We start from the raw sequence: 7206 nt of genomic DNA on the forward strand, positions 1-7206 counted from the left end.
CTGTGCGCCTGCAGCCGCCGCGGCCCGAGAGCCGCAAGGGCCCGGAGCCGGTGAGAGGCGGGCAGCGGGGTGGGAGGCAGGCAGCGCGGCGTGCGGGTCCGCGTCCGCCCCATGCCTTCGGCGTCGGCCGCTTGCTGTCGGCGCGGTGACCGGCACGGCCGCTGGCTTGCGGTCGGGGCAGCCCAGGCTCGGCCTGGTGCCTTTCGTTAGCAGTGACGTTCGCCAAAGGCACTATCTTGGCTTGAAGTGACTGGCGTGCCTGTTTTATTTATTTGAGGGGACAGCGCGCGCGCGCACCTGAGCAGGGGGCAGGGGCAGAGGGAGCGGGAGAGCGGGGAGCCCGGAGCGGGGCTGGGGCCGGGCACCAGGATCGGACCTGAGCCACCCACTGCCCCCAACCATGTTTTCAAAATAGGCCCGGGGACGCCTGGGTGGGCCGGCGGCTGAGGTCTGTCTGCGCCCCAGGTCGCGATCCCGAGGTCCTGGATCCAGCCCCCGTCTGCCTCTCTCTGTGTGTTCGTCCTGAATAGATAAGAAGATCTTTTTAAAAATAGGGCTAAGTGTACATTTGCGGATATTGAAGAAGTGTTCTCCTTAGATTACAACAGTGCTTCAGTGATGTGTTTTTTAAAGAATATTTTCTTTCCGTGGAAGCACGTTGACATCTCTGCTGCTCAAGCAGTGTATCTGTGATTCACTTAAAAATCATTGCGAGGGATCCCTGGGTGGCGCAGCGGTTTGGCGCCTGCCTTTGGCCCAGGGCGCGATCCTAGAGACCGGGATCGAATCCCCACATCGGGCCCCCGGTGCATGGAGCCTGCTTCTCCCTCTGCCTGTGTCTCTGCCTCTCTCTCTCTCTCTCTGTGACTATCATGAATAAATAATAAAAAATCTTTAAAAAAAAAATCATTGCGAAGTTGGGCCAGAGACCCTGTACACCCAAAAATGGGCAACGCGAGTTGATAACCGTTGAATCTGCAGTGAAGGCTCTGGACTCTCGGTTCTGTCCTCTTTACTTTCTCGTGTGTTTGACGTTTTCCATTAGTAAAAGTCAGGTTTAGGGAGGGAGGGACAGTTTACAAAGCGGTGGAAATTATTCCCTTGTCCTGACATAAGGACCGCCTTTGGAACGCTGTGTTCAATTCCAGACTCCCCACTTTAAGAAACACAGGTAAGGTGGAGTTCAGGGAAGGTGACCAGAATGGTAAGCAGCCAGGTCCTTGAGGAGTGAGAGAGGGGAACAGGATGGAAGAACCACAGTGCTCAGAGCTGTAGGACGACCCCTGGGAGAGGAGGGAGCACATTTGTTCCTTCCGGGGTCCAGGACTGAGCCAAGGCCGTAGATGAGTTACAGTGAGGTGGCTTCCAAGGGAGGCGCAGAGTCCACTGCCAGGGCATATTCCAACCAGGGCTTCATTCATTCGCCCACCATTTACTGAGCACCTCTTATGCGCAAGCACTGATGGGGGGAAGGGTGGAATACATCGTAGACTTAAATAATCCCTGCTCTTAATGGTGCTAGTATTCTGATGGGGGAAGGGTGGCTGTGGAAAGACAGGCAACTTTTTTTTTTTTTTAAGATTCTGTTTATTTATGAGAGACACAGAGAGAGAAGCAGAGACACAGGCAGAGGGAGAAACAGGCTCCATGCAGGGAGCCCAACGTGGGACTTGATCCCAGGACCCCCAGGATTAGGCCGTCAGTTGAAGGCGCCGCTAAGCCACAGAGCCACCCAGGCTGCCCAAGAAGGAAATTTTTTAAAATAAATTACATAGTGTATTAGAAGCTGGTGAGTCTTAGGGAGAAAAATCAAGCATGAAGCGGGTGGGAGAGGGTCAGTTTTAAATAGGATAGTCCAGGAAGACCTCTCTACTGAGATGCTGTTTGAGTCCACCCAGAGAAAATGGGGGAGGGAGGTTTCAGAGAAGAGCAGCCAAGGCACACACGCTTCGAGGCAGGCACTTGGCATGTGCCTGGCATGTTCCGAGAATAGCCAGGAAGCCAGAGTGGCAGGTGCAGAATGAACAAGAGGTAGAGTCTGAGACATGGGCTCAGAGCGAGCCAGAGAGAGAGGGGCATCACACTGCCCGTGCCCTGTAGGCCCTTGTGAGGGTTTTGGCTTTTCTCTGAATTAAATAGGAAGCTCTTGGAGGGTTTTGGCAAAATAGTGACAAGATCTGACCTGAGTTTTCACAGCGTCACTCTAGCTGCTGCACAGAGAAGGGAGGTAATGGGGAGAGCAGGGTGTTAGTAATAATTCCAGCAAGATGTGATTGATGGTGGCTTGGGGGATTTAGGTGGTCAGACCCTGGATCTCGAAGAGAGAGCTGATCTGCTGATAGCTCTGAGGGTGTGAGAGAGGAAAGGGTCAAGAGGGACTGAGATTTTTTGGCCTGAGCAACTAGAAAGGTGACATTGCCATTTTGTGAGATGGGGAGGAAAGCAGGCATGAGGGTGAATCTGGAGCCTTTGTAGTTTTTGAGATGCCTGTCAGACTTGCAAGTGGTGACAGCAAATGGACAAGTGGGTGGTCAAATCCAGGCTGCAGGTGTAAACCTGGGAGTCACCAGTGTAAACAAGATACTTAAATCCATTCATCTAGATACAATCACCCGAGGAATGGTCCCAGAAAAAGAAGAGATACGGCCGAACGAGGATCTAAATCCCAGGCACAGCAAGGTAGTAGAGGAGAACCCAGCCCAAGATACCAATAATTGGGAACACCTGCTAAGAGGTAGCTGTAATAGGGTGAATTTCATGGAAAGTACATTGTAGCTCAATATTAAAAAAAAAAAAACTAAATGCAGGACGACTGGGTGGCTCAGCAGTTAAGCACCTGCCTTCGGCCCAGGGTGTGATCTTGGAGTCCCGGAATCAAGTCCCACATCCGGCTCCCTGCATGGACCGTGCTTCTCTCCCTGCTTCTGTCTCTCATGAATAAATAAATAAAATCTTTAAAATAAAAAATAAAAATCAAACACATCAGTAGATGCAAGAAATGTTTGGCGGGATTCGATATTCATAACGACAACTCAAAGAACTAGATAGAGGAAACTTTTAATTCATTTTAAGTAGACTCCACACCCAGTGTGGGGCTCAAACTCACGACCCCGAGATCCAGAGCTGCATAGTCTACCGACTAAGCCAGCCAGGGGCCCCCATAGAGGAAACTTCAGTAACAGGACATCTTTAGAGGCAATGAATAAATAAATCCTCAACAGTTACTGAGTTGCTACCCTCTCCTTTTCTTCTAAGCTCCACATTTGATTTCTGGGCCTTTGTCCCTTGGTGTATTAGTCATCTACTGCTGCATAATAAGTCACCCCAAAACTTGGCAGCTTAGCGTGGTTGACATTTGTCATGTCCCACCATTTCCAATGGTCAGGAGTAGTACAGGAGCAGGTTAGCTGGGTGGTTCTGGCTCTCAAGCTGCCCTCAGGCTGTCTGCTGGGGCGGGATCTTCTGTTTCCCAGCTCACAACCTTAGTCATGGGCAGGAGGCCTCCATTCTAGTCTTTTATAACGTAATTTCAGAAGTGTTGTGCTATCACGTCGGCCACATGTCATTGGTCACAGAAACCAACTCCATTTGGGAGGGACAGCATGGGTGAGCCTAGCAGGAGATGGGCTCCTCAGGCCGTCTGGGAGGCAGAGAACAGCATCTGACCCTACGGGGCACTTGGCGATCAAGGAACAGGTCAGTGGGTGAGGGTTCTTGTTTTAGGCCCTTTTCAATGGTGTGATGAACAGATGGACACACACAAGTAATAACCACAAGCAATGGTGTTTTAGCTTTGTCAACGGAGATTTTTTCCACAGACACGTTGTGACCTGGTGCTCCAACTCCAGCACCAGCAATGAAGAGCAGTGGCATTTCTTACCACTAATGATCACTGTTTCTTGTTTCCTCAGCTTCCCTGGGATCTGCTTCCCAAAGATTTGGTTCACAGAGTACTTCAGTTCCACAAGGGTAATGTCAAAACATGGGTTTGAGTGACTCTTCCTTTGTAGGACTATCTTTCTAAAGTCAGAACGGCCTATGTGTGGGTTTTCAATGATATTTACATTTTCTCATACCTTTTTTGATAGTACTTTTAGAACCCTTGACATAAACATCCATGGAACATCCAGAGTCCAAAGATGAATGTGCTTTTAGGCCTTGCATAGCTGTATTTTATTTAAAAAATCTAGTAGCTCCCGGGATCCCTGGGTGGCGCAGCCGCCTGCCTTTGGCCCAGGGCGCGATCCTGGAGACCCGGGATCGAATCCCACGTCGGGCTCCTGGTGCATGGAGCCTGCTTCTCCCTCTGCCTGTGTCTCTGCGCCTCTCTCTCTCTCTGTGACTATCATAAATAAATAAAAATTTAAAAATAAATTAAAAAATAAAAAATCTAGTAGCTCCTAATTAGAGGCTTCTAACCGGAGAGCTAGAATCACAAGAAGGTTGGATCAGAATTTTTAGGAAAAACTTAAATATCTCTTGGAAGCATATTCAGTATTAAAATATCACTCTTAGAGGAAAAAATCTTTTTTTAATTTTTTTTTAAGATTTTATTTACTTTGGGAAGGGGAAAAAGAAGGAGAGAGAGGATCTCAAGCAGACTCCCAGCTGAGCCTGAAGCCCAAACACAGGGTTGGGTCCCAGGACCCTAAGATCACCACCTGAGTTGAAATCAGAAGTTGGATGCTTAACCGACTGAGCCACCCATGCACCCCAGGGAGAAAAAAACCTTTAATGTAAACTACAGAAGGTAAATTTGACAAAATCCCACCCAAATTCCCAGTAGGAATATCCAAAAGCAGTAGAGGGTAGCAGTGAAGAGTAAGGAAGCTCCTGGTCCTGTCCCAGTCCCACCCCTCACAACCCAGGGGCCCATGAGCAAAGTAGTCCACTCTGAGCTTTGTGCAAGATGGATATGGTGTTAGTATCTCTCTCAGTGGAGTCCTCTGCGCGTTCAATAAATTTCATTTAAAGAGCTTAGGACTAAATAAATAAATAAATAAAAAATAAATAAATAAACAAACTACTTAGGACAGTGCTTGGCGTACCATGAGTTGTTTTGGGGTATCAGCTGCTCCTGCATTCCCAACTCAGAAGTGGGAAGATTCGGGGGGCTTTTATGTTTCTCAAAAGATGAAGTCGAAAAACAGAATCAGATTAGAGAGAGAGAGATCCTAAGGCAGAACATTAGTTAATTTGAGTTAATCTTTCTCTTTCCCCATGAGTTCCAGGTCTCCAGCATCTGTTGTCTTATAGTCTGTCTCATAGGGAGGGCCGGGCCCAGCAAGGGGACCAGAGCTCCCACGATTGGACTCTCCTCCTCCTTGTCTGTCAGAGATCATTGCTTGGCCACAGGGTGGGAACGTGTTTCCAGGTGCCCTGAGATTAGCACAGTGGATGAGCTCAGTTTCATTTTTTGGCCGGTTGACACCAAAGTGATTAGAGCCACAGCATGGGGAGCATTCGTTGTACGCACCCAAGTGGGGCTCCTGATGGAACTCTGCAGCAGAAAGACGGACATTTCCCTCTCTGGTGGCAAACAGCAATAGAAGCTTTAAAACCATTCTGAATAATTCAATTTGGGCTCTACTGAGCTCTCCCCTCTCCATAGATTTCAGGAATTCAAGGCAGAAGTAGATCAAGAAGTGAGAAAGACCCTGCCACCTTTTGCCTCTGTGCTCCCTCCCTGTGCACCCAGCTTGTTTCCTCCAGGCCGAGCGGAGGGAGGGGCAGACCCTGGCTGCAGCAGCACTGCTCCCGCGTGCATCTCCACACTGCCCGGTCCTTCCGGGCACACCATCCCTCCTGATCCTGCACAGCCTTGGGGACAGGTGTTTTTGTTCCCATTTGCTCAGTGAAAGAAACTGGAGCACAGAATAGTGAGATGGTTGCCAAGGTCCTGTTAGTCTGGTGACAGAGGCGGGGCTCCAACCCCTGTCTGTGCACAAAGGCCAAGCAGACTCTTACCTGGTGGGAGTTAGAGGTAAGGGCTGAGCAGCAAAGTGTTCCTGTCACTGGAGCCCTGCCCTCAGAGCCCCTGAGTGTTAGACTGGCACTGCAGCACGGTTGGGAGGCAGAGAATGTCTTGCCTTTGGGTGGAGCGTTGGGGGTGGCAAAGGAGGGGCATCGATGCAGCCCACATCTAAGAGAACGTGTGCCCTGACAGTAAGAAAAGAGTCCTGTCTTCTCGGATGAGCCACCGGCCCAGGGGGGTAGTTCTTCCGAGGAGGGGCGCTTCTGGGATGAAATGGTTGGAATTCCTGTTTTGATTATTGAGTAATTAGTGGATGTTTCTTGAAATATGTGGCCCTTCTGAGAGGATGTGCGGTCACACAGAGGGGCAAGTCTGTACTGAGAGTCCCGTGTCCACATGGCCCGGGGCCTCCTGGGAGCATATGGCAGGCATAGCCCTGTCCCCCCAGCTTGAGCACAGCCGTTTCTCACAGATCCTGAACTGTCTTTTTCCATGGGCATGCCGTGTACATGTAAAATCTGTTTTACAGGTACGTTCCTAAAACATCACTGAGTTCACCACCTTGGCCAGAAGTTGTCCTGCCAGACCCAGCTGAGGAGACCAGACACCATGCAGGTACCAGATGTGGAAACGAGGGCGGTACCCCCTATTTCTCCCCCGACAAGGTGGTCCCCTGGCCACAGAACAGGATCTCACATTTCCAGGGGCCCTGAGACTCAGCACGGTGTGAATGCTCAGGCTCGTTTTTGCCACTTGACACAGATTCAAACCCTCGCGAGCACCAGCCACAGTCCAAGCAGGCAGTGTAAGCAAGGGAGGACCCCCGGCTCCACCTATGTCCACGCTGTTGGTGGAAACACAGTGGCAGGAAAAGATTTCTCCGCCATCAGAAGAACCATGTGCATGGTGGTCAGTAGGTGTGGGTGCAGCCTGGGAGTTGGAGAAACTCGGGGTGTCAGGATTCCTGTCGACCCAGAGCGTGTCCCGTGAGGAGGGACAATGTGGCCGGCCACCGTTGCCACGAGGGAGCGCGGTGTCCTCTGCCTTACTAGGCTGGAAACGCAGGTCAGCGCGTGGCATCTTCTGGTTTTAAAGTACCGTTGAGATGTGGTGCCAGATAAACAGTGCTCTGCCCTTTCTCCGGGCGCAGCTCGGGCCTGACTCTTTCCAGGGCAGGCACCGTGCACTCCTGTCCCAGCACCCAGCCTCAGGCCAGGCTGGGCAGGTCAAGG

At 50.7% G+C, this 7206-nt stretch overlaps 1 long non-coding RNA gene across 3 annotated transcripts; it reads left to right on the top strand.

Moving 5' to 3' along the window:
- The first annotated feature begins 1 nt into the window (after window position 1).
- Window positions 2-7189, top strand: LOC119879149. Of its 3 annotated transcripts, XR_005387356.1 has the most exons (4): window positions 2-50; window positions 3912-3969; window positions 6504-6589; window positions 6679-7188. It is a non-coding gene; the product is annotated as an uncharacterized LOC119879149 (long non-coding RNA). The 3 variants fall into 3 exon arrangements; XR_005387355.1 differs by lacking the exon at window positions 2-50 and having other exon boundaries at window positions 3257-3969; window positions 6737-7189; XR_005387353.1 differs by lacking the exon at window positions 2-50 and having other exon boundaries at window positions 3258-3969.
- The last annotated feature ends 17 nt before the right edge of the window (window positions 7190-7206 follow it).

Source organism: Canis lupus, unplaced genomic scaffold, assembly GCF_011100685.1.
Source record: "Canis lupus familiaris isolate Mischka breed German Shepherd unplaced genomic scaffold, alternate assembly UU_Cfam_GSD_1.0 chrUn_S347H507, whole genome shotgun sequence".
In the NCBI taxonomy this organism is placed as follows: Eukaryota; Metazoa; Chordata; class Mammalia; order Carnivora; family Canidae; genus Canis; species Canis lupus.